A 23,867-nucleotide genomic window follows, 5' to 3' on the forward strand; every position below is an offset into this window, starting at 1 on the left:
TGGACATTTAAAGGGTCGCTGGCACACTTTACTGAGTACCTCAGACCTCAGCCAAACCAATATTCCCATTGTTATTGCTGCTTGCTGTGTGCTCCACAATCTCTGTGAGAGTAAGGGGGAGACCTTTATGGTGGGGTGGGAGGTTGAGGCAAATTGCCTGGCCACTGATTACGTGCAGCCAGACACCAGGGTGATTTGAAGAGCACACCAGGAAGCGCGGCGCATCAGAGAAGCTTTGAAAACCAGTTTCATGACTGGCCAGGCTACCGTGTGAAAGTTCTGTTTGTTTCTCCTTGATGAACCCGCCCCCTTTATTGACTCAATCTCTGTAGGCAACCCACCCTCCCCCTTCGATCACAGCTTGCTTTCAAAGGAAATAAAGTCACTATCGTTTAAAAATCATGTATTCTTTATTAATTGATTATAAAAAGAGGGAGAGAATTGACAAGGTAGCCCAGGTGGGGTTTGGGAGGAGGGGAGGAGAGAAGGAAAAGGCCACTTCAAAAGTTCAAAATAATGACAGCCTTTTGCTTGGGCTATCCACTGGGGTGGAATGGCAGGGTGCATGGAGCCCCCCCCCCATGTTTTTATACGTCTGGGTGAGGAGGGTATGGAACTTGGGGAGGGGGGAGGGTGGTTATACAGGGGCTGCAGCGGCACTCTGTGATCCTGTTGCCGTTCCTGAAGCTCCACCAGATGCCAGAGCATGTCCATTTGCTCACGCAGCAGCCCCAGCATTGCATCCTACCTCCTCTGATCTTCCTGCCGCCACCTCTCATCTCGAGCGTCCCTCCTCTCTTCACGTTTGTCCCTCCTGTCCTCACGTTGGTCCCTCCTGTCCTCACGTTCACTGGCATCTTTCCTGTACTTTGATACCGCGTCCTTCCACTCATTCAGATGAGCTCTTTCATCGCGAGTCGATTGCATGATTTCCAAGAACATTTCATCTTGCGTGTGTTTTTTTCGCCGCCTTATCTGAGATAGCTTTCGGGACAGAGGAGGGAGGCTTGAAAAATTTGCAGCTGCAGGAGGGAGGGAAAAAAGGGAGAGAACTATTTAAAAAGATACATTTTACAGAACAATGCTTATACTCTTTCACGGTGAACAACACTATTCACATTAGATAGCACATGTGATTTCGGTACAAGGTCGCATTTTGCAACTTATATTGCGTGCCTAAGGCTTTGGTGTTAGAGATCACAGACGCAGGTCTGGGCAACAGAATTCAGCTTGAATGTAGCCATGGTAAGCCATTGTCTTTCGGCTTCTGCAACCTTCATAAAAGCAGTGCCCTCCTTTCCCATACCAAGCAAAGCCCGTTGAGTGCTGCGGTTTTCCTGTTAACGTGCAGCAGCAGAAACTAAACGAACCCCCCCACCACGCATCCAATTCTCTGGGATGATCGCTTTACCCCTCTCCCCACCACGTGGCTGGTATCAGGGAAAATCCCTACAGAAACCAAACTAAACACCCCCATCCCATCCAATTCTGTGGGATGATCGCTTTACCCCTCCCCCCACCGCGTGGCTGGTATCAGAGAAGATCCCTGCTAGCCAAACACGAAAAGCTCAGCACCAATGCCCCCCCACCACCACTTGGCTAACTACAGGGAAGGATTTCTTTTCAGCCACAGGCAATCAGCCCAGTAGGAACAGCCACCTCTGTCCCCTTAATTAAATTCCCGTATTTCAACCAGGTTACCATGAACGATATCACTCTCCTGAGGATAACACAGCAAGATAAAGAACGGATGTTGCTTGAATGCCAGCAAACACCGGGACCATACGCTGCCAGGCTTTGTCATGCAATGATATCAGATTACTTGCTACTAGCATGGCGTGGTCAAGTGTCCTACCATGGAGGACGGAATAAGGCTGCACTGCCAAGAAACCTTCTGCAAAGGTTTTTGGAGTACGTCCAGGAGAGCTTCATGGAGATGTCCCTGGAGGATTTCCGCTCCATCCCCAGACACGTTAACAGATTTTCCAGTAGCTGTACTGGCCGCAAATGCATCCGAAGTCCTCAGGGCAAATTAATCATTAAAAAACGCTTGCTTTTAAACCATGTTTTATATTTACAAAGGTACAATCACCAGAGTTCCCTTCCATGGCTTCATGGTCTGGGATACCATCTTGGGAGGGTTGGGAGGGTACTTCAGTCAGGCTGAGAAAAAGATCTTGGCTGTTGGGGAGAACGGAGTGCTGTGTGCTCTCTGCAAGCTTGTCCCCATCTTCCTCCTCCTCATCTTCCCCATCCGCAGAATCCTCAAGCATGGCTGAGAGTACCCCCTCTTCGGAATCCAGGTCGGGGGGGTAGTGGTGGCGGCCCCCCCTAGAATTGCATGCAGCTCAGCGTAGAAGCGGCATGTCTGTGGCTCTCCACCGGACTTTCCGTTTGCTTCTTTGGTTTTCTGGTAGGCTTGTTTGAGCTCCTTAACTTTCACACAGCACTGCTCTGAGTCCCTATTGTGGCCTCTCTCCATCATGCCCTTGGAGATTTTTTCAAATGTTTTGGCATTTCGTCTTTTGGAACGAAGTTCTGCTAGCACGGAATCCTCTCCCCATATAGCGATCAGATCCAGTACCTCCCGTACAGTCCATGCTGGTACTCTTTTTCGATTCTCGGACTGCATGGTTACCTGTGCTGATGAGCTCTGCGTGGTCACCTGTGCTCTCCACGCTGGGCAAACAGGAAATTAAATTCAAAAGTTCCCAGGGCTTTTCCTGTCTACCTGGCCAGTGCATCCGAGTTCAGATTGCTGTCCAGCGCAGTCACAATGGTGCACTGTGGGATAGCTCCCGGAGGTCAATACTGTCGAATTTCATCCACACTAACCCTAATTTGAACCGGCAATGTCGATTTCAGCACTACTCCCCTCGTTGGAGAGGAGTACAGAAATCAATTTAAAGGGCCCTTTATGTCGTTGTGTGCACAGGTGCAGGGTTAATTCGATTTAACGCTGCTAAATTTGACCTAAACTCATAGTGTAGACCAGGCCCCAGTATCAGGGCCGGTGCTATCATTAAGGCAAACTAGGCAGTTGCCTAGGGCGCCAAGATTTGGATTTGCCAAAAAGCGGTGCCCCCAATTTTTTTTTACAGCGTTCCTGGGCTGGGCTGCCGGCGACGCGCTGACACGTGCCGCCAGCAGCCCAGCCCAGGACTCCCTCTCCCATGGCAGTGGCTGCTCCACTTCTCCCACCTCCCAGGCTTGCGGCGCCAATCAGCTGTTTGGCGCCGCAAGCCTGGGAGGGGAGGAGAATTAGAGCAGGGGTGGTGTGCACGGAGAGGAAGCAGAGCAGAGGTGAGCTGGGGTGGGGCTGCCGCATGGCTCCCCGGGTGGGGGAGCTCCGCGGGGGGGGCCTCAGGGCGAGGGGGGAGCTGCCGCGGGGGCGGGGTGCCTCAGGGCGGAGGGGGGGCAGGGAGCTGCCGCAGGGCTGGGGGGTGGGCGCAAGGTGGAAGTTTCGCCTAGGGCGCGAAACGTCCTTGCACTGGCCCTGCCCAGTATACAAAATTCATTACAATCAGAAATTCCCATTTTCAGAGGGTTACCAGATATTCTTTTAATTAGGCACTTCCTGCCTTGTCAGAATAAAAGCTTTTTCCCTAACTCTTATTAGGGTCCTACACTTAATTGTATTCATTATGATCAAGTCTAGAAACTGGCTGATATATTTAAATGAGCTGAAATAAAAAGATTTGAGGCAACTGAAGTCTCTTCGATAAACTGAATGAAAAAATCTCCAAAAGAATAAGAAAGCAATAGTGACCAAAGCAGTAAAGAAGAAAGATTTTAAAACTAATAAAGTTGCCAATTGGATCTTTCTCTTAATTAGACTTCCTTTCAAAGAATTAGTGCATAAAAGACTTAAAGAAGATAAAGTGAAATTTAAATATAACAAATTCTCTATAAATAAGATTTAAATTAGTCTTTCATTTGGACCAGGGTAATTTTGTTATATTATCATGTTCTTGTCTTGCCTCCCCTTATATCATCTCCATCAGGAAATTTAACACTGAGGAGTCTTTGAATATTGTTCAATGTTTTTAAGTACAGTCCTGGTACAGTGATGCACTGCCCTATTTGTTTTGAAATTTGAAATGAAATTCACCAATCCTCCTCCTGAAGATGCGTGTTCCCTTGAGGAATGAACATTAAAAAAAAAAAAAGAAGGATGATCTTTTGGTTAATACTCTGGGCTAGGATTCAGGAGATCTGGGTTCACTTCCCAGATCTGCCACAGACTGCCTGAGAAATCTTACGTCTCCATCAGGCATCCAGTTGGGCCAAGATAGTCAAAGGTATTTAGGCACCTAACTCCCATTGATTTCAATGGGCATTAGGTGCCCACATAGCTTTGAGGATCTGGGCCTTAGTGTCTCTATGCCTCAGCTCCCAATCCTTTCTTCCACCATGTCTGTCTGTCTTGCTGGTTAGATTATGAACTCATCAGGGCAGGGACCTTCTGTTACTGTGTGCTTCTAGAATGACTAGAACAATGGGGTCCTGATTATCATTTTTTATTTCAATAAGTAGTTCCCTCTCCCAGTACTCCTTGTTGCAGCATATAGTTCCACACACAGCCCAGTATTTTGAGGGGGGAGTGGAGAGCCAGTCCTTCTTGCACCTTGGCGCTCTGGTCTCGGGCCTTGCCAAGATACAGCTGTCTAGGTGTGCTTCACAAATTCTCAACTGTTTCCCACAGATAACTTTCTCTCCCTCAGAGACTGTCTTCTTTTATCTCCTTGGAACTTTTCCTCTAGTGAATCCTAGAACGGGGTAAGGCTGGTCCTGGGGACATCCCTAACCAGTTCTAATTCATTTATCTATTGGCACATAACAAGCAACATGTCCATTTCTTAATTTATTAGAAGGTTTTATAGTGTCACTATCTATTACGCAGACCATCCTGTATTCATGCCTGTGAAAATGATTTGATGCAACTTAAAACTGTGATGCCATGGAAACAGGTGATGTCAAAGAGAACTACCACTTTCGCACAAGACAAGTTTAGTAAGGAACATAAATGATTCTCTGGTGGATGGATCAATAGACTGGATGTCACGATGACCCTAGCTGGGTTTTTATTCTGACTGAGGCACTGCATCCTGTGTGACCATAGATACTGTGTCAACAAAGCTGTAAAATTATTCAGTGGACAAAAAGCATAAATAAATAAATCAAAAGCCAATGCACAGCTCAGTTTTTCTGGGTGAACTAACCATTGGTGTACACACACTATGCTGATATGGAGAAAGTAGAAAAGAAGCAAAGAAAGAACAAAATGAGATCAGTGAGAATATTGGTAAGCCAAAAAATACACTAAGTCATACTAAAAGAAGCAATTCCAGCCAGAACAAAGGAAAGTCAAGATGCCCCAATGATGGTAGCAGAAGGGAGTATTCAAAAAGAAAAAGAAAAAGAAAGTGATCTAATGCTCTTTTCTTCCCAAAGTGCTTTAAAAGCTATACAGATATTACCTCACCCTCTGATAGGGTGCAATGTTGCAATTATTTAAGAGTGCACAGCAACACTATAGAACAAATTTTAGTAGAGTAAGTGAAGAATGGCTTAGCCAATATAGACTGTATGGGGAATTTAGGGAGGCTGACTTGGTTCTTTACAACAGACTTAACACCTCTGGTTCTTCCAAAAAGTATCGTGTGTGACCAACCATGGTTTATATCTCATCTGAAAAACAATACCTGCACCTATACAGTCCCTCTAACCCTTTGCTGGTTATTTCACAGTGACTAATGGAATCTCTACACAGGGATAAAAAATCTGTGGCTGGTCCAGCTCAGCTGATTTGGGCTCTTGGAACTCAGGCTCTGGGGCTGAAAAATCACTGTGTCGACGTTCGGGCTTAGGCTGGAACCTAAGCTGTCAGCTCCAGCCTGAACCCAAACATCTACACAGCGATTTTTCAGCCCCTGAGGCTGAGTTCCAAGAGCCCGAGTCAGCTGATCTGGGCTAGCTGTGGGGTTTTTATCCCTGTGTAGACATATCCTAAGAGAGGATATTTGTTGAGTCATCAGATCATTTTCTGCTACTCTGTTTCTTATCTATATTAGCCACACCATGCCTGGCTGGTTAGATGAAATAAGATTGCAGCCGAAGATGGCATTGTTTGGAATGTTCTTCTGGAAGAGAACGGGATGACACTGCAACAGTGGCAAGGAGGAGCAGACAAGTGGCTATCGTCAGGATGAAAACATAAAATGCAAGGGAAAACAATGAACAGCGGAAAAGTCAAAGTTAGGCCTGAAGCAGGAGAGAGGCTACAAAGGTAGCTTCAAAGTGCTTCCTGAACAAAAAAGAAAAAAATGGAAGCATTCAGCATAAATATTAATGAACCAGAAACAATATTGAAAAACAACCCATTATCATTACCCAGATCAAAAGAACATACAAGATTAACACCTCAGATATCTCTAGGACAGGATCAGAATGAGCTTAGCAACAAGATTGCTCTCCCCGCCCCCGCTCTCCCTTTGCTTTTGTGACTAGGACCGGGAAAAGAGAGAAGTTAAAGGAAATTAACTCTGAGAAAACTATAATTGTGGTTCTAAAAAAATCCAGCAATTGTACCAAAGGTGGTAGGGGAAGATAGCAAAGAACAAGAACAAAAAAATCACATGTTGTGCAAAGAGAGGACTATATTTACTGCCCTGCTTTCCTATAGGGGCATACTGAAGTGCTCGCGGAAAGATGGGACATTATTTGCATATTCTTATTGAATTGCCAGGAGGCTTCCTGATGATTGTCCATCTTTCTCCTGCTATACAACACTCTTTTCCTGGAAGCCTCTGAGGCTTCGTGTCCTTTTGAAAGAAAGAAAGAAAGAAAGAAAGAAAGAAAGAAAGAAAGAAAGAAAGAAAGAAAGAAAGAAAGAAAGAAAGAAAGAAAGAAAGAAAGAAAGAAGCTCTTTTACTGTGAATACAATATCAGTTTAAAATTGGGTATTGTATCCTGTCTTTGCATGAGGGTGGCTTGTTGACCAGACAAATCTTTCCCATCTTTAACTACGATGATTGACAAAATAGCAATCCAACCAAATTATATTTTTCTTTTAATAAATTTCCAGAATATAAACTGCTATTTAGGAACTCCTGCATGGCATATGAAACCATTTCTGCATGAAGAGGATATTTATAGTAATAAAGTGGCCCAGAAGTGGTTACAGTCCAAAAAGTGAAAGGATGTTTTTATTTTCTAACTGTCAGCACTAGAGATTCACCCTGGGATTTGAACATCAAGGCTGGGTTTCCTTTCATCATCATCAGTAAAATATATATATATTATACAGCTGGAATTTGACAATTAATTTTGATGATGATGTAAGGGTCAAATTAGGATAATAACACTTTTGGCTCTGCAGGGATTACTGGAGTAAAACCTTTTGTCGGGAAAGTGAATGGGTGAAAATCTGGCCCTGTTGAAGTCAATGGGAGATTTGATTCCAAAAAAGCCAGGATTTCACCCAATATATCCATAGGACTTGCTTTGGAGCAGCTAGTCTAATTTGGACAGTCACTTTCCGGACTCTAACCACATGTTTAAAAAGAAAAAGTATATTCATGAAAAGTACAGTAATTTATATGCGTTTATATAGTATTTAATGGGGCCCTGATCTGCTTGGCCTCTAAGCACTACAACAAAACAAATGTTAAGTAATAACAAAGCCAAAGTCAGATTTGTTGTAGTTTTGCAACTCAAGGAAGTTGTGCCCACTTATACCAAGTCTGAATTTGGCCCTACATGCTGTTTTAGTCAGCCAAATAATATGTTGTTACAAATAATGCTTAACATACCTGTTTAGCAAACCCAAATACACATTACTAAAAGCCTACATGTGTGTTTTGGAATCACTCTGGTCTTTTATTTAAACATTAGTGATAGGCACATGGAAAGTTTAGCTCAGTTTGGTTAAGCATCAGAAATTTTGGGGCCAAATTCTGTGTTGATGTACACTGACTGAAACTCCAAATGGCAATGGGATTGTGCAAATAGTAAGCCAGGAAAGAATTTGTCCTGTATTGTACTGTATTGTCCTTTATCCGTATTCATAAAGCTTCTTGGATAAGAGACTGGGCTGGAATTCATGCAAGAACATGCTGACTCTTGAGGTTTCCAATATTTCCTGTTTATTGCTTAATCTGAAATACCATGATCATTTTTCTTGTGATATTTTTGTATTTCAGTTTCCAATTCAAGAAGTGGGGGTTGGGAGGGGGAGCAGGAGAGGCATACGAAATGGGGTGGGGGAGGGTAATTAACAATTGAACTTTCAAGGGTTTGCCCTTCACAAATTACAATTCATTCAATTGTGAATAATTCCAAGCAAAAATATAATAACTGGATGATATCAAATGATTAAGGAATAACTAGGCAGATGAGTCATTATATATCAGTGTTTCACAAAGTGTGGGGCATACCCCCTAGGGGGCTTGAAAAACTAGCCAAGAATCATTATGAAGGAAGAACACATTAAGACAGGTATGTATTTAACAACATATGGGGGGGGGGGGTTGCAGGGGAAGCATGACTGTTTTAAATTTTCCTGAAGGGCAGCTCAATTTTCAAAAGTATGGGAGATATCCTCATACATCACGATCCACTGCAGAAGAATGCTGCTACCTGCCCATGACACAGATCTGTAGTAATTAATCTACATATCATCAGTTATCCCTGTCATGCATGACACTGCAAGACCTATAAGCACTTCCTAATTTGTTATGTTATTAGAGGGTAAGATACTAGCTTTCTGTGAGGTAGCTGTGTAGGAAGAGGGGAGCAGACCAATGCTGGGCATGCCTTTAGGTCCAGAGCCACCCTGCCAGGATGCTCTGGGAGGCCTACAGGAGTGTGAGGAATGCATTGCCATTCCTCTGAAAAGGTACAATGGATGCTTCCAGCTAGTGCCTGCTGCACGGATACTAACTGGCTGAATGCCTGACCATGACTCCATGGTCAGGGTCCCGTCCTAACCTTCTCCAGAATATTAAGTAAAGACCCTGCTCATGTGGGAAGAAGAAATCTCTCTACACCATTTTCTTTCTATACTACTTGTGCATGCGCATAGCATAGGGGCAGAATCTGGACCCTAGTCCCCTGTGGATAGGTAAGTCCTGGTTTCTGATTAGGGATGAACTACAGAACAGTCCCTGAAATAACTTCTTGTTATGACTAGAACAGAACTTGATCCCTTTGTGGAGGCTCTGAAATGCTGAGTGTTACATTGGTATTACTTTTTGTGCACCTCTGCTCTTCCTAGTTTTGACCTGAACTGATTGTAAGCTGCTCCACTAGATTTAACAAGGAGGCCTGTTCTTGTAAAAGCTCCAGGCAAACTCTGCAAATTCCAGAGGTTCAATAAATTCCCAAGAGCTTGGGATAGCGCTGCAAACATCTGGGTGCTCTCATCTGAGCCAACTTGAAGCTAAGCTCTGAACAACTTGAGATTCAACCTTCTCTAGCTTGACATTTGGTTTTGCTGGTGGTTTTGGTTTTAGAAGAATTCTTTTATTCAAAAGTTAGGAATGAACACTTGAGAAGTTTGAGGCTTACATTCTGAAAGTAGGAAATGGAGATGTATATTACATCTGAGGTAACATAATATATACCAAAAGAGGAACAATGTAAAAAAGGATAAAACAATTAATTGGAAAATTGAATATAATGAAAATAATAGCACGGGGGTAGGAAGGGCAGGAGAAGAATAACGATACTAAATAATTTGATACATAGATTGCAGGGGTGAAGACCTGGCCCCACTGACATCAAAAGGAGTTTTGCTTTGACTCCAGTGGGATCAGGATTTCACTCTAGATGTATATTTAACACATAAATCAAGGGGCAAAGTTCACAATTGTCTCCTAGGGCCAGATTTTCAAAAGAACTCAGACCCCAGAATCAGAACTCCCTTTTAAGCCCCATAACAAGTAGTCAGATTTTCAACAGAGCTGAGTCTCTCACAGAACAGTATCAGAGGGGTAGCAGTGTTAATCTGGATCTGTAAAAAGCAACAAAGAGTCCGGTGGCACCTTATAGACTAACAGATGTATTGGGGCATAAGCTTTCGTGGGTGAATACCCACTTCGTCAGACACATGCGTATTCACCCACGAAAGCTTATGCTCCAATACATCTGTTAGTCTATAAGGTGCCACAGGACTCTTTGTTGCTTCTCACAGAACAATCAGCCGTAAGTGTCACAATGGGAGCTGCTTGGTGCTAAGGACTTTTGCAAGTCTGCTCCTTATTTAGGCGCCTAAATGGAAGCTGGAAAATAAAGCACCAATTGCGGGTGCTTAGCATATGAAAATCTGATCCTGAGGTCTTCTGAAAATATGGCCCATCTTGCCTTAGAACCATTGGCCTCATGGTTTCTTGGAAAATGAACCATGTCCTCCATATGCTATGTGACAAAATGTAATATTTGCATTTAATTTCAGAGCTTATTTATTTATTTCCTTCCCTTACATTTATAAATGCATGCACATGACCCACTCTTGATCTTATCCCTTACCAGCAGAACGGACACCCTCCTGCTCTTATTGTTATCTATGTAAGCATGGCAGATGCAATTTCATAAGCTTCCAAATCATCTATGGTTTAGGAAACACATGGGGCTAAGTTCTGCCCTTAGGTACATGTGCTCATGTCCTATTTACTTCAATGGGAGTTCCACATGCACATCAAAGGGCTGAATTGTTCTAGAGCACAGTTCTCAAAATGTGGTCTACAGACCACCGGGAGTCTGCAGACAGCTGTCTGGCCATGTGGTATTGGTGCTCTTCCTTCTCTCCAGCTATTAAGTCCCATTAAAAGACTGCTAAAAATACATGAAATATTTTCCTAAATGTTACTTTTCCATTTAAGTAATTGAGGTCAGAGCAGCAGCATGGTCCAGTGAGTAGGACACCTGGGTTCTATTCCTGACTCTGCCACAGATCTGCTATGTGGTCTTGGACAAGTCATTTTAACCGCTCTGTGCCTTGTTTCCTCTTCTATCTTTTGGCTATATAGGGAAAGACTCCTAGTGACTTCAGTGGGCACTGAATCAGGCCCTTAGTTAAGGACTGTCTTTTACTACGTGTTTGCACATTGCTTTGGCAACTGGTTGAAACCCCTAGGTACTACTGTAATACAAATAAATAATATTGTATCTTATATGCAAATTAGTGATAGGTTTTTCAGACACTCACCAGTGGGAGTGGAGATTATATTAACATGGTCCACACTATGAAAATTCCTGGTCTAGAATATGTTTCAGATGATTTATGCAGCAAAGGACGTTGGCATTAATTGTTAGGTTTGTTGCATACGTTCTTCAGTCTATCAGCATCAAGGCTTGGTGGTCACAAAATGAGGTGTAGCACTTCTTAATTGGCAAAACATTCCTTGCTCCCCATTTTCTTCAAAAGATCAAAGATTGTGTATTTTTAGATCAGGCATTTTTTAAGCTTCCCTGTATTCTGCACAAAAAAGGCCAACATCCAAATCAGGGCAAATAGTGTCACATGTTCTCACATCAGTGTCAGAAATGTTTCCTTTCAATTCTTGCAAGCATTTTAAAATTTGTCATTTAGTTTCAACTCCAATAAGCTAACAGACTCCAATTCTTCCAAGTGATCTGCTTCTATGACTCTCTTGACTGATGTGCGTGTTTTACTTCTTGGATCCCCTCCCTTTAAGTGTCCAATACTAACCATAAAAGTTGACTTGGTTACTGTTGTTCACTATAACTGGTATTTCACCTCAAAATTATCCTATCATCCATCAACTAGTATTTTCTGTTTCATCAGATTAATTTTTTGATATTTTTGTATGCCTTGTCTTCTCCCTCCACAACTCAGGGCCACACTAATCAATTTTCTGAAACTACAATCAGTGGTATAGAACAGTGGTGTTCAAACTGCGGGTCGCGACCCAGTACTGGGTAATGGAATGTAAGGCACTTGGCACGGCGGCTCTGGTCAGCACCACCGCCAGGCCATTAAAAGTCCTGTCGGCGGTGCTGCCCGGCTAAGGCAGGCTAGTCCCTACCTGTTCTGACACCGTGCTGCGCCCTGGAAACAGAGGTCTGGCTCCTAGGCGGAGTGGGGGAATGGGGCCCCGTGCACTGCCCCCGTCCTGAGCACCGGCTCCCAGCCAATGGGAGCTGGGGAGGGTGGTGCCTGCAGATGAGAGCTGCACGGAGCTGCTTGCGCACCTCCGCCTAGGAGCCAGACCTGCTGCTGGCCACTTTCGGGGCGCAGCGTTGTCTACAGTGCCAGGACAGGCAGGAAGCCTGCCTTAGCACCCGTGCTGTGCTGCTGACCAGGAGCCGTCTGAGGTAAGACCATGCCGCAACCCCGCACCTGAATCCCCTGCCCCAGCGCTAAGCCCCCCCAAACCTGGAGCTCCTTCCTGGACCCCAAACTCCTCATCCCTGGTCCCATCCCAGAACCTGCACCTCCAGCCCAGAGCCCTGAACCCCTCCTGCACCCCAACCCCCTGCTCCAGCCCTGAGTCTCCCTAAACCCAGAGCCCCTTCCTGCACCCCAAACTCCTCATCCCCAGCCCCTCCCCAGAGCCTGCACCCCCAGCTCAGAGCCCTGACCCCCTCCTGCACTCCAACCCCCGCCTCAGCCCAGAGCCCCCTCCCACAACCTGAACCCCTCATTCCCAGCCCCAACCCATATCCCTCACTCCAGCACCCTCACCCCCGCACCCCAATCCTCTGCCCCAGTCCTGAGCCCCTCCCATGCCCCAAACCCCTAATCCCCAGCTCCGTTGGGTCGTGGGCATCAACAATTTTCTTCAACTGGGTTGCCAGAAAAAAAGTTTGAAAACCACTGGTCTAAAACACTCTAAATCATGCTGGCCGAGAGGTCAAGGATTGAATGAACACAGAGACTGAAATATCTTCTTACCTTTAGAGTTGATCCTTTAGATGAAATCAAAGCATATTGGTAGAATAGCATGAGGAAGCCTGCATTCCAGCTACTGGTGCCTGTTCTGTGGATAGAGGGTTTTAGTCTCCAGCACAGAAGTTAGAATTATTTATTTGTGTTGATATTCTCAGTCCTACATCAGCGACAGACATTGACACAGTACTTGCTTCAAGGAGCTTACCATCTAAATCAGGGATCGGCAACCTTTGGCACGCGGCTCGCCAGGGTAAGCACCCTGGCGGGCCGGGCCGGTTTGTTTACCTGCCGCGTCCGCAGGTTCGGCCGATCGCGGCTCCCATTGGCTCCACCTGGGCTAACGGTCATCACCCTACTACAAAGAGATTTCTGACCTTCAGACACCCACATAATATATACACACATATAATATAGCTGTTCTAGCTGGGGCAGAGTTAAATATTTAAATAACACCAAACTGAAATAAAAATAGCATTTGTATTTTATAGCTATATTTTTAAACAACTGAAAAATGGACAGCGGATACTGAAATGCTTCATTAATATCTATGCTATTTCCACTACATGCTCAAAGATTTGGGTCTGATTTTAAAGCTCCTCCACTCAAGGAGATGTAGATTTTCTTGGCAACAGCTGCTGTGTAAAATATTCTGAGATAGAATTTTTTATCATAATTAATAATAGATGAAAATTTCTGTGGTTTTGATGTTCTAAACTCTATGCTGTTTGATTTACGATGTCTTTATAGTTGTTTTTCTGGTAATTCTATGCCTCTTTCTGTTGGTATAAGGCTGGTTGTCTCTTTTATTTCCCTAGTGGAGTTGATACAGTACTCTTTTCTCCCCTCTCTTGCTCTCTGTTTCTGTAAATATATTTCATAAAGTTCCCCTTTCCTCCTTAATGAGACTGATCCCTATGTTCTGTAAGTTTGTTACGGTGGATTTTTTTTTAAAACTCTGCTCAGTGATAGTAATAATTATCCTGGGAGCTGCTCTTGTAGCTAGAAGAATGTTCAGTGTCCACTCTGGCAGCTGTCTCTGTTCTCTGTAATGAATGTTTTAAACTGGATGGTGACTGAAAATGTACATTATACTAAGAAAAAAAACAGGTTGGTGTCACTTACAAAAAAGTTATTGGCTCATACTTGATAATTGTTAGCTTAAAAGCAAGTTCAGTATAGGTGTTTGTAGGGTATTATTACTGCATCAGCACTTCCAGCTCCTGTGATAACAGAGGAGCATGTGGTATAGGGGGATCACTATCAAGTTCTATAGTTAAGATTGCCAAAGTGTTTTCAGAATAACCCCCTTGTTTTCTATCTTTCATAACTTTTGCGAAGTTTCACCTACCCAGTTCAAATTTTCCAGGCTTCATCTCTTCCTGAAAGTGAATTTTCTTGGAAAATTTAAGTAAATAAATCCCAGCCATTTTGGAGTAAGTGGAAAGTAAAACAAACACACCAAAAAACAATAAAAACAAAAATATTGCAACTTGTCTCCCTTTTTACCTGCTCTACATCTGGAAGTAGAAAGCTGGCAGGGCATTGTCCTCATTGAGGGAAAGCACACTTGAGTGCTTCAGTGAAAACTGCTTGAAATTTGACTGAGTTAGGAAGCACTAATTGTTGCAATTTGCATAGGACAGGCAATGGTACCAAAGATAGTCATACAACAAACTGCCCATCTTAGGAAGGTAGGCTGTGCTGTGTCTGTGTGCACAACTTCTTTCTCTTAATAGTGATTGTGCACATCTCTAGAGGTGATCACACCAAATAAGCGGGGTTCATAACAGCTTTGCTCCGTTTAACACAATTAGGGGAAGGCGCTCTCTCTGCTAGGTTGTTTCTAACTCTTTCAGCCTTTGGGGAGGCAGGAATTACCCTGGGCATCACTTAGGGTGACCAGATGAGGGGAAGAAAATATCGGGACACATGAGGGGGGGTGCCCGCCGGCAGAGCAAAAAAAAAAAAAAAAAGCCGAGTCCTGCTGCCTGAGCAAAAAAAAAACCCCACAGTGCTGCCGGCGGATATCGGGACAAAATATCGGAACAGACACCGAAATATCGGGACGTCTGGTCAACCTAGCATCACTTCAATGCACAGATCCATCCCATGCCTTCATTATCATGTACAGAACCCCAGTGCAATTGCAAAGAACAGTATAAGGGAACAGGGCATGAATGCCAGATGCCTACGAGGAACTCCACCTCCAGCAGTCACCATCTTGACTGCCCCTCCAGCCTCAGCAACTTAGCCCCAGATTAAGCCCCTCCTTCCAGTTGGGCAGTGGCCCATTGTTACATGTGGGACATGCTCATAAGGACCTGTCCCATGCCCCAAGTTCATGCTGTCAGCCTGCTGTGTCTCTGCGGCACAACAGCACATGCCCTCTCCTTCAGCCCTTCTCCAATGGCAATCCCATCCTCCTCCAATCACAGGAGAACTGAAAGAGGGACTGGATTTCCTGCCAACTCTCTAGCGGACCAAGATTCTGTGTCTGTGGTGGTGGAGGTGGGGAAGTGTGAAAAGTCCCCCTTCTCCACTCTGCCCATCCTCCCAGCCAGTCAGGGCTCTGGGGTCAGGGCAAGCCTTCACAGCACAGCTGCAGATCTGTGGACTGGGGACATTATGCAATCTTTAAAGGTATAGTAAAGTGCCCATTCAGGCCTGATTCTGGCACCCTTCCTCACAGTGGGTGAGGAAGAGGGTCAGCAAAGGCTATCCACCTTTTAAGTCCCACTTACGCCCTGTTTTGAGGACTTAAGTGATGCCTCAGACTCTCTGCACAGGAGCGTTTCACCCCCAGAGCACACACCATGAGTGCAGATCACAAGGTTCAATGACACAGGTTTGTACTCACAGTTAGGCTGTGCATATTTCACATAGCTGTAGTAAGTGGCCTGCTGAGAGAGACAGAGCCAGAGGGAATACCTCAAGGCTTCAGCATTCTCCCCTCCGTGCAGCACTGCCTCCTTTGAGGCCCTGTGCGCCTCCCCTTTGCCCTCCTCCAGGAGTAGGAATGAGGAAGTATCTGCACTTCCTTCTGCACAGGGAGTGGAGTTCTGCTCAAACCTTATATGGGCCCCATCCCATATCAGAGCTAGGGAGACAATGGCCCTCAATAACGGAGAGCCCTTGTCTCACTGTGTGTGAACTTCATATGTGATAGTGCCTTTAAGTGCTGTCGAACCAAATAGTTCCAGATTATGGAATTCTATGTATTTTCCATTTAAAAGTAAAAAATAAACTCTAAGCAATTCCAATTACAAAACCCTATCACTTGCAATTCCTCTCAGTGGTTCTCAGTCAGAAGTCCGGGGCCCACTGGGGGGCCGCGAGCAGATTTCAGGGGGTCCGCCAAGTGGGGCCAGCATTAGACTCGCTGGGGCCCATTGCAGAAAGCCAAAGCCCCACCGCCTGGGGCTGAAGCCAAAGCCTGAGCAACTTAGCGTCACAGGGCCCCCTGTGGCGTGGAGCCCCAAGCAATTGCCCTGCTTGCTACTCCCCAACGCAGGCCCTGGTTTTTATATGCAGAAAAACAGTTGTTGTGGCACAGACGGGCCGTGGAATTTTTATAGCATGTTGGGGGGGGCCTCGGAAAGAAAAAGGTTGAGAACCCCTGCCCTAGCTTATAGCCAGTACAGTACCATCACAGAAGCCACTGATGCAAGTAAAACATCACAGTTAGTAAGAATTTCTTCCTTCTTTTACACTGGATGCTTTTCCTCTTTTCGGGATTTTGCACTTTTTAAATAACTGCTTCTGTCCTTGTTCTATTATCACTGCAGTATGACTTTGCGTAAGACTGCAATCAGATTGTCATTTTACACCTCTGTGATTGGATGAATGACTTCAGGGTTTAGATGTTCGATTATCAATTTATACCTATAAAGATGTGTGAGTTTTGTCACTTAGATTGTTCTGCTTCTGTGTTTTTCAGCAAAATCTTGATATTTGCCTATACTTACCATATGGGCATAATCATGGCAGTGGGGGGGTTTCTAATGTCTGCGTTTTTATTTTTAACACTGCACTTTCCATAAAATACTTTAGCAAAAGGAATGGAGAATTGTAGCTTAAATATTAAAATGATTTACCATGACCATTTTTTTTTGGAGTTATAACTTAATCAACAGCCTCTAGTGCACAGACACTAATTTCTTCCTTGATAACCCCAGGATTCTGGCATTCTTTAGTAAATTGGACCTTGTAAAAACTATGCTTGGGTGGTCCAGGATTATCTCTATAGAACCAGGCTGTTCCCAGTCAAAATTTTTTTTAAAACAATTAAGAGAATGCTTACTGAGAAATATGCCTCTTGCAAACTGATGCATTTTTGAAAGCTTGCTGGGAAATAATAATTAGACTTACTGTAAACGGTGACATTTTCATTCTCAGACTATGATTATAATTGTCTTGGAAGCCTGAAACCTTTGAGTAAAACTCAATATTATTTTATTATGTTGTATTTATATACACACTTTCACCCCCAAAGGGTCTCCTAATGCTGCCCAGAGTTCTGGCTAGAGCCATGAAATTAAGACTATTTTGTGGTCCTCCTGACTATGGTCTTCACAACTAGGTCCACACACATATATCAACGTCCAATTAATACTTCACGACAATGGCTGTGGTGAATGGAGAAAAGTGGACACGAAACTAGAGACTAGAAAAATCAACAAATGTGTTTGGTTATGAAGCACTGCTGACTATGGGACAACATAGACTACTGAACAACACAGCCCCAAGTCGACCGCATTGCAAGAATTCAGACGACAACACTGGCATTAACAGTAAATGAGGCTGAACTTGAATATCTGACTGCACCCTTCATAGGTAGGACCACACAAAAACCCATTTAACAGAGGCAATTAAATATGCCAGACAAAGATTTGGCCTCACCCTTCCACATTGGGAAAATGCACCCATGCATTTGTGTGAGTGTGGTGAGAGAAACTTCATTTTACATCTGAACACAATAGTCTAATATTCCTAGCAATGATGTGTTCAGCAAAGCCCGACTAAAGTATCCTGCAAAAGAAGAGTTTTAAAATGAATTAAGCATTCCCTAAACTGGCCGACCTAGCTCATTAACGCCACAAACTTTTCCCACTCTTTCAAAAGCACAGCAACATGATCATGTCTTCCCCTTCTTCATACTGTTATGTCCAAACAATCAGGGAATAGAAACAACAACTTGTGACTCAAGTGACCTATCATACAGCAGTTAGAATGAATACGACATGCAGCATACTCTTTGTGAGCAATCCAGAGGATGAAACTTATTCTCATGCAACATAAATGGAATAATATTGAACAATGAACACAAAATGCCCAGTTTATGAGATCAGATGAGATCATAGACTGAGATAACATGTCTTAGAAGGCCATAGGCATCACCTAGTTATAGACACCCTGGTTGATCAGAATTATTAGGAATGTAGGCCATCATCATTAAGGAGAATTTTCTAGATTCATAGTACAGTAGTGTCCTTCCAGTAGCAAAGGATTTTAAAATATTCCTCCATAAAAGATAATTACTAATAAACAAAAATGCACTGATGTTTTATTTGCCCTATTCTCACGTTACTCTGAGTAGAATGCCTTTTTACTAGAAATATATATTTCTTATATATTTTATTGCTTTCCTTGAAAATTTTTCTATGATTCACTGGGCTGATTAACAGTTGTAAATGACAAAACAGTCCCCATGGATGTTAAGGTTGGAAAAGACCTATTAGACCATCTATTCTATCTCCTAGAAGTACTTCTCAGCAAGTTACATAGGTGGTTTACTTGGCATTTGCGCTGATATGAATGGATCATCCTATGGCATTATCCTTGGAAGCCAGGAGCACACATAATACTTCTAGGGGTGCCAGGTGAGAGCACCCTTATCTGTGACTCTGTTACTACATATGGCACATGCTTCTCGCAGCACATGGGGGATGTGGGGGACAAGACGTGCCTTCCCTTCTCTCTGCAAATTATAGCTATCTCCCAAGAGTGCACTGCGAAGAGTCTATGAGCTTGGCTACACTTGCAGATATAGAGCGCTGGGAGTTAAACCAGCCTTCGGAGACTACAGCAGGGAAAACGCTGCCGTGTGTTTAAACTGTCAGCTGCAAGCACACTGGCGTGGCCACATTAGCAGCTCTTGTAACGCCACAAAGAGCAGTGCATTGTGGTAGCTAGCCCAGTGTGCAAGTGGCTGTAGCGTGCTTTTCAAATGTGGGAGGGAAGGTGGAGTGTGACAGGGAATGTGTCGTGTGTATGTGGGGGGAGAGACTGTGTGTTCTGGGGGGCAGAGAGTGTGTCAGCATGCTGTCTTGTAAGTTCAGAGAGCGCCTCTCTTGTAAGTTCAGAGAGCAGCAGATCCCCCTCCCCCGCCTCTCTCTCACACACACTCACAACAGCAACATTCCACACTAATAGTTTGCTTTGTCCCAGAGCAGATAAGCATGCCGGCTATCAGAAACAGAGCTTTCAAAGGGGATATCTGCATGCCTTCAGCCGAGTTCAAAACAATGACAAGAGTGGCCACTTGACTTCAGGGGATTATGGGATGTTTCTGGAGGCCAATCACAGCGCATTAATGCAACACGTCATCCACACTGACACGTTGGAGTTTCAGCCAGGGCACAGAAAGCTTTATGCTTCTCGTGGAGGTGGATTACCAGGAGCGCTCCAGCTGCAAAGTCCAGGTGCTCTACGTGCCTTACCAGTGTGGACACCTCAGGAGTTAGGGCACCCTGGGCTCTAACTTGCAAGTGTAGCCAAGCCTTGGTCTTTCCCAAGTATAAAAACAAGCTATCATTGGAAATGAGATATTTAATCTCAATGGGACGCTCCTGGTTAAATATTTTTATAAATATGAAGATAACTTTGTTGGCAGCTATGCTGCACAACAAAGCTATGCAATCCCAATGAAGTATGTAAAGCCATTCACTCCCATTCCTTCAAAACACCAGTGAATAGAAGAACATAGCAGGGAGGAGTACATCCAATCAATCAGTTCAATCAGTTTGTGTCGCTTCTATGCTACCCTTCATGAAGAATGATCACAAGGAACTTCACTTAAACTAACCTCAAACACTTACCAAACTACAACAGAGGGGAGGCAGAATAAAACAAACTAGTCTTCAAAACTAAAGCTTAAAAACGCCAAGGGCCCTATTAACTATAAAAAGCTTACAGCATCTCTGTGTGTGTGCACACGCTTGCAAACATGAGAGAGAAAATATATATGTACATGAAAAAACCCAGAAATTAGCAATCCATGCTGCCTCAGAGAGATTGTGCACTTCACTCTTAATTCACAAAGAAAATGTGACTTGCAAGGACCCCCATATGAGGATTTGAGCCCCCCTAAGGCCAACATTCAGATTAACATAGATAGCAGGGATGGCCGGGGAAAACAAAAACCCATCTGAACCATAAAATCATCACACAGTGCACAGTCCCGTATCTTAGTTCAGGACCTTACACATAACAATAGAAAGGCACAGCATTCCATATGCTTATAAATACTGTAAAGATGTGAAATACAAATTAGCTGAAATTGGCAGGAATCAGATATCTATTGCAATATATCGAATTAAAAGCCTGCAACTACTGGCAATTTTATATGTCATACTGTGTTAACATTTTGTCAATGTGTTCACTTACACAGAAGGGGAAAGTAATTATAAGACTTTCCTGTATGTATGTATGTATTGTTCTAGCTTAATAGGGGGGTTGGGGAAAAAAAAAAGAAACAGGGAAGCAACACCACAACAATAGATAAATAGCCTCCTAGCAAACACTGAGGAGGCAATTACAAGACAGTGGCCTACTCCCAGGCTCAAGTGACTGTTCTGCCGGTGCTGGGCTAGATCAATGGGCTATACACTGTTAAAAAGAAAAACTTCTAGGAGAAGAGGTGCAGGGGGAGTCAGTTGTCAGGTGTGATCAGTGGACAAGTTGACACACAGAAAGGCTCTGCAGAGGAGTCTGAAAGAGTTGGGTCTTTCCCCAGATCCAAGGAATGGTAAGCCATGAGGAAAAGCAGGCATGTGTGTAGATTGGTTTATTGTTTTTAAGATCTGTTTTCTCTTAAATGCTTTTGTTCTAAATAAATAATATTTGCTGTAAGAAGGATGTTGGGTTGAGGGAGCAGAACTGCAGGTGCTGAAGATAAGTCAGACCTGCTGAGGTAAATTGTGGTTGCTCATAGGGAACTGCAGAAAGAACCCAGCCTGAGAACGGGAGAATCATGTGATTCCAACCCAAGAGAGGTGACGGCTGTGTGGCTGTGGTGTGTCTGATGAAGCGACACAGGACAGAAGCGACTTTGTCTGTACAAAGTGCAAGCTGGTCTCCATATTGGAAGAGAAGGTTTGAGGTCTGGAGAAACAAGTATCGACCCTGCGTTGCATACGAGAAAATGAAGATTTCCTGGACAGATGTTAGGATATGCTTCTGCAGGCACAACGTTCTGAAGAATCGGAGCAGGTTGCGCAGAGGGGACTGAGGGATGGTGAAGAAAATTGGCAGCATATGACCTCCAGAAGAAGAAAGAGGAGCGTCCATGTACCAGCAATGGAGATACAGGTGAGCAACCATTTTCATGTTCTCTTCACAAGTACTAACGCAGAGAGTGGAGTAGATGATACATCTGACGGAAGGGAGCAGAAGGAGACTCCACTGATTGGAAGGCATGAGATGCACTGTCCTAGGGATGGGGGTTCTACGACCACCGCTCCCAAGACAAGGAGGAGGGTGGTGGTGGTGGTGGTTGGGGACTCCCTCCTCAGGGGGACTGAGTCATCTATCTGCCGCCCCGACCAAGAAAACCGAGAGGTCTGCTGCTTGCCAGGAGCTAGGATTCACGATGTGACGGAGAGACTGCCGAGACTCATCAAGCCCTTGGATCGCTACCCCTTCCTGCTTCTCCATGTGGACACCAATGATACTGCCAAGAATGACCATGAGTGGATCACTGCAGACTACGTGGCTCTGGGAAGAAGGATAAAGGAGTTTGAGGTGCAAGTGGTGTTCTCGTCCATCATCCCTGTGCAGGGGAAAGGCCTGGGTAAAGACCGTCGAATTGTGGAAGTCAACGAATGGCTACGTAGGTGGTGTCGGAGAGAAGGCTTTGGATTCTTTGACCATGGGATGGTGTTCCAAGAAGGAGGACTGCTAGGCAGAGACGAGCTCCACCTAACGAAGAGAGGGAAGAACATCTTCGCAAGCAGGCTAGCTAACCTAGTGAGGAGGGCTTTAAACTAGGTTCACCGGGGGAAGGAGACCAAATCCCTGAGGTAAGTGGGGAAATGGAATACCGGGAGGAAGCATGAGCAGAAGAGTGCAAGAGGGGAGGACTCCTGTCTCAGACTGAGAAAGCGGGACAATCAACGAGTTATCTTAAGTGCCTATACACAAATGCAAGAAGCCTGGGAAACAAGCAGGGAGAACTGGAAGTCCTGGCACAGTCAAGGAACTATGATGTCATTGGAATAACAGAGACTTGGTGGGATAACTCACATAACTGGAGTACTGTCATGGATGGATATAAACTGTTCAGGAAGGACAGGCAGGGCAGAAAAGGTGGGGGAGTTGCATTGTATGTAAGAGAGGAGTATGACTGCTCAGAGCTCCAGTATGAAACTGCAGAAAAACCTGAGAGTCTCTCGATTAAGTTTAGAAGTGTGAGCAACAAGGGTGATGTGGTGGTGGGAGTCTGCTATAGACCACCAGACCAGGGGGATGAGGTGGACGAGGCTTTCTTCCAGCAACTAGCAGAAGTTACTAGATTGCAGGCCCTGGTTCTCATGGGAGACTTTAGTCACCCTGATATCTGCTGGGAGAGCAATACAGAGGTGCACAGACAATCGAGGAAGTTTTTGGAAAGTGTACGGGACAATTTCCTGGTGCAAGTGCTGGAGGAACCAACTAGGGGCAGAGCTCTTCTAGACCTGCTGCTCACAAACCGTGAAGAATTAGTAGGGGAAGCAAAAGTGGATGGGAACCTGGGAGGCAGTGACCATGAGATGGTCGAGTTCAGGATCCTGACACAAGGAAGAAAGGAAAGCAGCAGAATACAGACCCTGGACTTCAGAAAAGCAGACTTTGACTCCCTCAGGGAACTGATGGGCAGGATCCCCTGGGAGAATAACATGAGGGGGAAAGGAGTCCAGGAGAGCTGGCTGTATTTTAAAGAATCCTTATTGAGGTTGCAGGAAAAAAACATCCCAATGTGTAGAAAAAACAGTAAATATGGCAGGCGACCAGCTTGGCTTAACAGTGAAATCCTTGCTGATCTTAAACACAAAAAAGAAGCTTACAAGAAGTGGAAGATTGGACAAATGACGAGGGAGGAGTATAAAAATATTGCTCAGGCATGCAGGAGTGAAATCAGGAAGGCCAAATCACACTTGGAGTTGTAGCTAGCAAGAGATGTTAAGAGTAACAAGAAGGATTTCTTCAGGTATGTTAGCAACAAGAAGGAAGTCAAGGAAAATGTGGGCCCCTTACTGAATGAGTGAGGCAACCTAGTAACAGAGGATGTGGAAAAAGCTAATGTACTCAATTATTCTTTTGCCTCTGTCTTCACGCACAAGGTCAGCTCCCAGACTGCTGCACTGGGCAGCACAGTATGGGGAGAAGGTGACCAGCTCTCTGTGGAGAAAGAAGTGGTTCGGGACTATTTAGAAAAACTGGACGAGCACAAGTCCATGGGGCCGGATGCGCTGCATCCGAGGGTGCTAAAGGAGTTGGCGGATGTGATTGCAGAGCCATTGGCCATTATCTTTGAAAACTCATGGCGATCGGGGGAGGTCCCGGATGACTGGAAAAAGGCTAATGTAGTGCCCATCTTTTCAAAAGGGAAGGAGGAGGATCTGGGGAACTACAGGCCAGTCAGCCTCACCTCAGTCCCTGGAAAAATCATGGAGCAGGTCCTCAAGGAATCAAT

At 44.6% G+C, this 23,867-nt stretch overlaps 1 long non-coding RNA gene across 1 annotated transcript; it reads right to left on the reverse strand.

The window, feature by feature from the left end:
* Window positions 1–411: 411 nt before the first annotated feature.
* On the reverse strand, window positions 412–15,912 carry LOC112059206 (uncharacterized). Its single transcript, XR_002888456.3, has 3 exons — window positions 15,774–15,912; window positions 12,920–13,004; window positions 412–1,022 (listed from the first exon to the last, which is right to left on the reverse strand). It is a non-coding gene; the product is annotated as an uncharacterized LOC112059206 (long non-coding RNA).
* Window positions 15,913–23,867: the final 7,955 nt, after the last annotated feature.

Source organism: Chrysemys picta, chromosome 1, assembly GCF_011386835.1.
Source record: "Chrysemys picta bellii isolate R12L10 chromosome 1, ASM1138683v2, whole genome shotgun sequence".
Taxonomy (NCBI): Eukaryota; Metazoa; Chordata; order Testudines; family Emydidae; genus Chrysemys; species Chrysemys picta.